This window comes from Lagenorhynchus albirostris, chromosome 20, assembly GCF_949774975.1.
Source record: "Lagenorhynchus albirostris chromosome 20, mLagAlb1.1, whole genome shotgun sequence".
NCBI lineage: Eukaryota > Metazoa > Chordata > Mammalia > Artiodactyla > Delphinidae > Lagenorhynchus > Lagenorhynchus albirostris.
Window position 1 is genome coordinate 49,431,820 of NC_083114.1, and position 9,066 is coordinate 49,440,885.

The following is a 9,066-nucleotide window of genomic DNA, read 5'->3' on the forward strand; positions in this document are numbered from 1 at the left end:
TGATCACTGCCCCTGAGGCGCTCCAGCCTGCCTCATCCCAACCTCCCCCTCTAACTCCCTCCTTGTCTGAGCCCTGAGTGGCGCCAGCCCCCACTTCCTTTTCTGCTGCCCCCACCAGGCTTGCTCCTCCCAGCTTCCTGAACTCTCCATCACTCAGTGAGTCTAAAAATTTCCCCGCCCAGCTGAGACTGGGAGCCAGGTCAGCTGAGCCAAGTGAGTGGAGACTGGGGGTAGTGGCGAAGCAAGCAGAGACACAGCTTGTGCAAAACCCAGAGATAAGACATGGGGTGGGGATACCTGCTGCGTGCCCCAGGCAAGGGACTCAGACTCTCTGTGCCTCACTGCAGAAATGCTGGCAGCAAATGGCTGAGTCAGAGCCTGCCAAAGGAACCAGCCTGCGCAGGGCAGCCCAGGGCTATAGGGCTGGCAGTCAGGATTCCTAATAACGGGGCCAGTGGTCAAGATTTCTAATAACGGGGAGTGCCATCTGCTAAGCCTGCACTCTTCTCATTGACCATTTGACCCTCAGAACACCTTCTGTGGGAGTGGCAGCAAACCAAGGTCAGGGTCATGCCAAGGCCAGGACTCAGGCCGAGAACATCCAGCCTCCAGGGACAACTTAGTGCATCCATGGTGAGAGTGGAGACAGGCGTCTTGGCTCTTGGGGAACAAAGATTCACCGGCCACCCATTTCTGCTGGCTTCAGATCCAAGAACTCTGCTGGAGCAGTGGTCAAGTCAGCTCCTTCCCCAGCTGGGAGGGCACCCAAAGGGCCCTCATCAAGCAGCGACTCTCTGCCTCAGCCCTTCTACCCGCCCCTGCATCCCATTCTCATTTTCACTTCATCTGCGGCATGGGTGCCCCTCTGCCACCACCAGCTTGGTCTCCCTGATGGTGGGCTCTTGGTGGTGGGGGTGGGGGCGAGGGCTGGGCAGGGCCTGACCAAAAGCACTCAGTGTGCACAGTTATCCTCGGGGCCTTGGTTCCCACCTCCCCTCTCCCCTCTCCCCTCCATACGCCCCCCCCCCCAAATCAACCACCCTAAAGCAACCACCACTGTCGTCTGGGTACTCTCTCACTAAAATACTCTCAATGACTCCCCTGGGCCCAGGCCTCTGTCTGAAGGTGTATTCCCTCTCCCCAAAGCTCTGCTTCCCCACAGACCAGAAAACTCACAGCAAGGATCAGAATTCCTCACTCAAGTGTCCTATTGTTTCTCGCCAGCACCAGGGGCCTAAGGGCAAACGCGAGGGCCGGCACCAACACATCTCTATTCAATCAGTTTCCTGACTTTTCCCTTCCCCTTTTTTCCAGCCACATTCCGCCAACCATCACCAAAGAAAACCAGGTGGTGGCCCCCACCATCCTCACACTCCCCCATTCTCAGCCCTCCCCGGCTTCCCCCAGGGCCGCGACCCAGTCGCGGCTCTCAAGGCCAAAACCGGCGAGGTGGCAACCTGGCCTTTAGCCCCTGACCACAGGCAGCCCCTGCTAAGTCGGGAGAACCCTGCGCTCTGGGCGGCTCGGTGATGTGGGCAGTGATTCCGTTCTCCTAAAAGTTACCATGAAATAAAGATATGGGCATTTTTCGCAACATCACTTTTCCGTTGTTGCAATTAATGAAAGCGAAGGATTCCGTTCCCGGGTAGAGGTCCCCAGGTCTGCCCGTCCCCGTCCGCTATTATGCGCCGCCGCGCCCCCTCCCCGGGCAGCGCTCTCGGGTTCAAAGCCCGACCGGCGCTTCCTCGCACGGGGTCCTTCGCACTCGAGGCTGGGCCCCCGGGAATGTAGCTGGGGCCCGGGGAAAGCGCGCTGCCTCCGCCAGGCCCACCTGCTGCGCGCGGCCGGAGAACAGGGTACGCACGGTGCCGCGCGGCGGGGCTGGACAGGGAACCTGCGGCGAAACCGAAACTCAGCGCCGCAGGAAGGGGCGGCCCGGCGCGGACGGCGGCCGGACGCGGCGCATCAGGACGCAAGCGGCGCTCCCCGGCAACGCCTCGGGCCGGGCCTCCGCGACCGTGGCCCAGACCGGCGGGGACCCTGATCCGTGGGACCCTCTCGCACCCAGGGTACCCGCACTCCGACCCGTGAGACAGCCCGTACCCACGGGAACTTGCGCCCCGCACTCACGGGACCCGGCATCCCTCCCTGTAAATCCGCCCTCCGCCCGCCAAGACCCGCGTCCGGTGTCCCTGCGCCCGGGCCTCGCAACTGCGAATCCCCGCCCCGCCCGCCGCCTCGCACCTGCGCCGCTCCCGCGCCCACGCCGCCGCCAGTCCGCGCGGTTTCGTTTCTCGCGTCCTGGGTCCCGCCCCTCTGCCCGCTTCGGCCGGCGCAGCGAGTTTCGCTCGGGTGTGGCCGTCGAGTGGCGCCCCCCAGTGGACCCGGCGCCTGGCCAGGTCATCCGCCGCAGAGGAGGCGCCTCCTGCCGCTGCGCGCGCGGGGCGGGAGGCGGAGGGGCCCTGATTCCGGCCGGGCAGAGGCTGGGGTTCGCACGTGGGCCTACCCCAGCCGCTCCCACGCCGCGGGCCGAGCCCGGGCGCGCGCATCCCCAGTCCAGCCCCAGCCCCTTGGACAATGTCCAGGACCTTGCGAGCCAGCGGCCAGCCTGGGAGGGGCCCCGAGGACACGAGGCTGGTCACTCAGCCGAGCTTCAAGCCACTCGGATGCAAGGTGGAGGTCACCTGCCGCATCGCATCGGGGCTTTGTGTGGATTAAGTGACCACAGCGGCCCACGCTCAGCCTTGTGTTGGTCACTGATAACCTAGAGGCCACCGCCCCGGCCTGCCTCTGCACCTCAGTTTTCTCATCTGTCAGGCTCGTAATCCGGCCCTAGGGCTGTTGGAGAACTACTATTACAGTGAAAGCTGGTGTTCCAGGCCCCGGGCAAAAAGTGCTTGATGTACATCAGCTTATTTACTCCTCACTGCCGTCTCCGCTCCCAACCAGCACCTGCCTGAGAGCATTTGTGAGGAGCCTAGCTCAGGCCCATGGGGTGCTACAAATGCCAGTTAGGATGAGCATCATTGTTACATTAAAAGGGCCCAGGGGGCTTCCCTGGTGGCGTAGTGGTTGGGAGTACGCCTGCTGATGCAGGGGGCGCGGGTTCGTGCCCTGGTCCGGGAGGATCCCTCGTGCTGCGGAGTGGCTGGGCCCGTGAGCCGTGGCCGCTGGGCCTGCGCGTCTGGAGCCTGTGCTCCGCGGCGGGAGAGGCCGCATTGGTGAGAGGCCCGCAAACCGCAAAAAAAAAAAAAAAAGGGCCCAGGGCTCCCACCCACCTCTCCAACCATTTCCTCCTTTCCCACACCCTCCAGTCACACTGTCCTTCCTCTGGGCTGGGAACAGCAAGCTCTGTCCTTCTTGGGGTTCCCCTCCTGCAGTGCCTGCCCCTTGCAGGGCTGGCTTCTCCCAGCCATTCAACCCCAGCATCTTTGCGCTCAGGCAGTGCTTAGGGTTTGGGGGGATGCCAGCAGAGCTTGGCTGGGCCCGGCAGAGTGGGGACCTGTGGACCCCGCTGGTGTGCACGTCAGAATTCTGGGCCAGCCCCAAGGTGACAGGGAGTCGCTAAAGACCAACAGAATACCGCGCTGGATGGGGTCATCACACGGCCTGAGAAAACACATTTACCTGCCAGGTGCAATATCTTTCATTTTAAAACCCAACACAGGGACTTCCCTGGTGGTCCAGTGGTTAGGACCCCACGCTTCCACTGCAGGGGACGCGGGTTCAATCCCTGGATGGGAAACTAAGATCCTACATGCCGTGCAGAGTGGCCAAAAAAATAACAAAGAAAACCCAACACAGCCCTAAGGAATTAAAATTCTTCCAGTGAGAGACTGAGCCCTGCAAAGGGAGGTGACTTTAGGCCATTTTAATGCCACCAGGGGATCTTCCCTCCACCCTCTTCTCCGTGTCCTTGTCCACTCCTTAGAGGAATCATGAAACAGTAAAGGGATTTTTAAAATCCAGCCTTAGAGAAAGGGTGGGGTGTGGGGGGGGATCCGCTGTCCTACCTTCAATTTAGTTTGTGGTTCAAGATAAACGTGGAACAATCCAGCAGGATTATCAGGTCACCTCCTCTACCAAGTCTTCCTTCAGCCTGTACAGTCCAGTATAACCTGGCTGCCCAGAGCCATGGCTGTAGCATGCACTCCCAGGCGTGGAGTTTGGAGTGACACCAGCACACTCACACCTCCAGAGGAGGAAGCTGCTTATAGCAGGAGGCCTCAGCTTCCTACTTTCTGAGAAGTCAGTATGTGGCGTGGTCAGTGTGGTCATCCTGTTTTGACAGGTGTTCCAAAGTAGACAGAGGTTCTGGACACTGTCCACTTCCAGGTGCTGAGGACCTATTTGTAAGTGACCCTGTCAACATATCACCTAAACCAGAAAGATGGTTAACAACCCAAAGAACCAAGTCAAAACACACATACCACATCCAATAAAGACCAAGAAAAGATGGAAAAGCCAGTATTAGGAGCCCATCCTGAATACTCACAGAGAAATCCCCTCACATTCCCTAGTCTATATCAATGCAATAAATGTATGCATTGAAACATGCACACAATTTTTAAAAATAAAAAAATAGTATAACATTAAATAGTATATAAATGTAATATATGATCTAACGTAATTAGAAAATACAAAGACAGTGGTAGATGCAGTTTACTTTGCAGAGCTGAGCCAGGCGCAGAGAGGAGGGTGGAGGAGGATGGTGGGGTGGTGGGATGAAGGAAGGAGGGTACGAGGAAGCCAGAGGGACTTGACGAAAGGTTTCAGATGGCATCACCTCCAGCTTTGTCCCTAAAAAGATGGTGCTGTGGACACTGCGGGCTTGAATCTGGACATCCTCTCTTCCTGGCCTGTTGTTCACAAAGGGCCCGGGCTCCTCCACATAGAAGATCTGCTTGGGAAAAGCCTGCCCGGTCATTATTCCCCAGGTCAGCCGCATGACACAGCAGGGGAGCCCCTGGACTTAGCCCCACTGCCCGTCCAGCCAAACCCAGCATAGAATATTTTCCTGGTCCCTTGGATATTGGAGCACTTGAAATTTCCTCAATCTCCTGCATTTGTAGAATGGATTCATTTGGGCCCCAAACACACGTTTTGGACGGTCTTGCTCCTTGCCCGCCTAACTTGATAATCCTGGGGTCGTCTGCAGAAAGGACGCTCTCCGAGGCACAGTTTGCTGGGAGGATAAGTGTGGTGAGAGGCTGGAACGAAGGGCCTTGTGTGGGTTGCTAGGGCAGGGACGTGGTTCTGCTCCAGACGAGGGCATCCAGCCGTCTCAAAGCAGGGCCTGTGTGACCAGGCAAGCTGAATAGAATGCTCACATTAACTCCAGAGCCGTGCAGAACAAGAGGGGCTTGTAGTTCTGGGCTTCGTTCACATCCACTTCCCAGCCTGCCTCCAGATCTTCATTTCAGCTGTTTTCCCCACGGAAAGACAGGAGTGAGACTCAGCAGTTAAGTGTCTCACTAACGGGGCTTTGGGTTCTATGTGGTCGGGGCAAAGTTTGGCTGGTAGGAGTCAGGTTTCTGGGCCTGGGTATTCTTGACTGAGGATCATGCTCTTTGCACCCTATGGAGTAGCTGTTCCCGAGTCAGATGTCCCCCAAGTTAAAACACTGGGGGCCAAAAATTCAGTCCTCTGTCAGCACCGAATGAATTCATCCACCTTGGGCTGCAGGCCTGTCCAGGCAGAAGGAAGAGCAGCCGGTAAGGAGCTATGTTTCCTTTCTTGTTTAGGGAGGCAGGAGGGGCAGAAGTGAGAAGAAGAACGTAGGGGATTAACTTCATGGCTCCCACAACCGCACATCCCTGTATGTGTGTCTCTGTCTGCTCTTCTTATAAGGACACCACCCAAGTCTAGTATGATATCATTTGAACTTAGCTAATTACATCTGCAAAGACCCTATTTCCAAATGAGGTCACAGTCACAGGTGCCTAGGATCAAGAATGTAACTCTTTTAGGGAACACAGTTCAACCCTCTACAGGCACCAGCTCCATGGGCTTTGCCAGAAGTCCTCTGAAAGATTCAGCTGTCGGCACTGCACAAAGATTCGTATGATTTGGATGAACTTGGGTCCTCCCAGGGGATTAAAATTATTTTAAAAGTGGGGAGTGGAGAAACAGGCTCTTTGCCAGCATCAGCAGCTAAATTTACAAAGGGTAGATAGATCTACCCAAAACAGATTTTATAAAAATAATCACACTTCAGGCAGCAAAGCGTTTGCTAATTCACTCCCCGGTTAGCCCAGGTTAGACCTGCTCCAGGTAGGCTTTATCTTTTTTTTTTTTTTTTGCCACACAGCTTGCAGGATCCCAGTTCCCTGACCAGGGATTCAACCTGGACCACGGCAGTGAAAGCACTGAGTCCTAACCACTGGACCGCCAGGGAATACCCAAGTAGACTTTATCTTAAAGAAAGATGGAGGTCACTGCCCCACTCCAGCACTAATGGGAAAGCCCACCACTCCCCCCCACATTAGCTCACAGAGCACCCTCAGCTCCCCTGCCCACTGGGTGTGGGGTCTGCAGGGACGTGGCTGCAGAGCCCACAGCTGCTGCCGCCGGTTGGAGCTGGTGGCACCGAGAGCATTGCTCCAGGATGACTTCAGGCTGTAGAGCGGGCATGACAGAGCAGTCACACCAGATCTCCTGCCCTCTTTCATTTTCAAGTAAATGGATTACTGGGGCGTGGGTGGGACGTGATGCTGGCATTGCAGCCTGAGTCCTAAATCCTTCCCCTTCTGCCTCCCATCCAACCTCTCTGTCTCCATTATCAGGGTTCTGCATCAAGCAGCTTCCTCCAGGGCCACTTCCCCAAAGACATGATTTTTATTGAAGCCACACCTTGAGGGGGAGCTGCCTGAACTGCATTAGACATTCAGTTCATGTGGAAGAGAGGGTGAGAACAGGGGAGGGTAGGACAAATAGAATTTGAGGAGGTTCAATTCATGACAGCAGCAACTACTTCTTAAATGCCTGCTACACATACACCCCAGGCCTCCACTCTTCTCTTCAATTTAATCTGTGCAGTGACCCTTTGGAAGATGTGGAAAATAAGGATCAGAGAGAGTAGACAATTTACTCATCATGCGTTATGAAATCAGAACAACCTGGACTCAAACTCAGTTCTCTCTGAGCCCGCCGCACCATGCTGCCTCCTTGTCCGTGACTTTCAGAGTTTCTTGCAATTATCTCCAGAGTTCCAGTGGAGACAAACACAGGCCCAGGGGCTTCCCTGGTGGCGCAGTGGTTGAGAATCTGCCTGCTAATGCAGGGGACACAGGTTTGAACCCTGGTCTGGGAAGATCCCACATGCCGCGGAGCAACTAGGCCCGTGAGCCACAACTACTGAGCCTGCGTGTCTGGAGCCTGTGCTCCGCAACAAGAGAGGCTGCGATAGTGAGAGGCCCGTGCACCGTGATGAAGAGTGGCCTCCGCTTGCCACAACTAGAGAAAGCCCTCGCACAGAAACGAAGACCCAACACAGCAAAAATAAATTAATTAATTAAACTCCTACCCCCAACATCTAAAAAAAAAAAAAAACAGGCCCAGGCTCTGAACAACATGAGGCTTCCTAACCATTTTAGATTTGAACATTCTAAACCTACATCATCTGACACAGCAGTCACAAGACACAGGTGGCATTGAGCACTCACGTGTGGCTGGTCCAAGCTGAGATGTGCTGTGAGTGTAGAGTTCACACTGGGTTTCGAAGACTTAGTATGAGAAAAGTAATGTAAAATATTTCATTGATAAGTTTTATAAAAAATTCATGTTGAAAATATTTATTTTATTTGTTATCAGTTAAAAGATATGTTAATTTCACTTTTTTTTTTTTACATCTTTATTGGATCTTGTTACTTTTTTTAGTAAAGCTACTTGAAATGTTAAAATGACCCATGTGGCTCACACTGGGGCTTGCATTGTATTGCTGTTATTGCATTGTCTGTTGGACAGCGCTGTTCTACATCACCACCACCATCATCAACATCATCTGTGTAGTCAGGGCTCCACCAGCTGCTGTAACAAGGGGTCTTCAGAGCTTACTTCTGGCCCATGTAACGGTGCTGGCCAGGGCACAGCCCAGTAGGTGGCCTCCTTCACTCCAGCTGACCAAAACTCTGTCCCTTATGATATGTGGCATCACCAGGTCCCCCAGAAGCTCATCGCCATGCCAGCCAGCCAGAAACGGGGAAAGCACTCGGAGGAGGGAGCACGGAAGGTTTCTATTGGCCAGGTAAGAAATGGCACGCACACTCCCCACGTACTGTATTAGTCTACTAGGGCTGCTGTGACAAAGTACCACAAATGGGGTAGCTTACACAACAGAAATTTACTGTCTCACAGTTCTGGGGGTTACAAGTCTGAGATCAATGTGTCATCAGGGTTGGTTCCTTCTGAGGCTCTGAAGGAGCATCTGTTCCAGGCCTGCCTCCTGGATTCTGGTGGTTTGCTGGTGATGGCTGGCATTCTTTGGCTTGTAGAAGCATCACCCCCATCTCTGCCTTCATGTTCACATCATGGTCCCCCTGTATACGCATATCTGTACCAAACCTGCCCCCGACCATTTTTTTTTGTGACTGCGTGGTGCAGCTTGCAGGATCTCAGTTCCCGGACCAGGGACTGAACCCGGGCCAAGCCCAGAAGCCTAACCACTAGGCAACCCTCCCCTTTTTATAAGGACACAGCCATATTGGATTAGGGCCCACCCTACTGCAAGTATGCACTTAACTAATTACATCTGCAATGACCCTAGCTCCAAATAAGGTCCCATTCTGGGTACTGCAGGTTAGGACTCAACATATGAACTCTGTGGGGCCGGTACACAATTGAACGCACAACAAACAGCACTGACGTGGTATCAGTCACGTGGCCACACTCACTACAGGGGAGGCAGGGAACTGCAATGGTGTTGGTGATGTCAGTGCCATAAGCACCATGCCAGCCAGTGGTGAGGAAAGGCTCCATCGACTGTGTCATCATCAGTACAGTCACATGGATTCCCCGGTTTATAGCCCAAGGCTCAGACAGCTTGTCCGGCTGATGAGAAAGGATGAT

General features: G+C 54.7%; 1 protein-coding gene across 1 annotated transcript in view; it reads right to left on the reverse strand.

Annotated features, from left to right (window-relative positions):
* Nucleotides 1-2,347, reverse strand: part of RNF213 (ring finger protein 213) — a 111,167-nt gene extending 108,820 nt beyond the window's left edge. The window contains exon 1 of the mRNA XM_060135564.1: nt 2,245-2,347. The gene's annotated coding sequence lies outside the window, so the exon portion shown is untranslated. The remainder of the gene's footprint in view (nt 1-2,244) is intronic.
* Nucleotides 2,348-9,066: the final 6,719 nt, after the last annotated feature.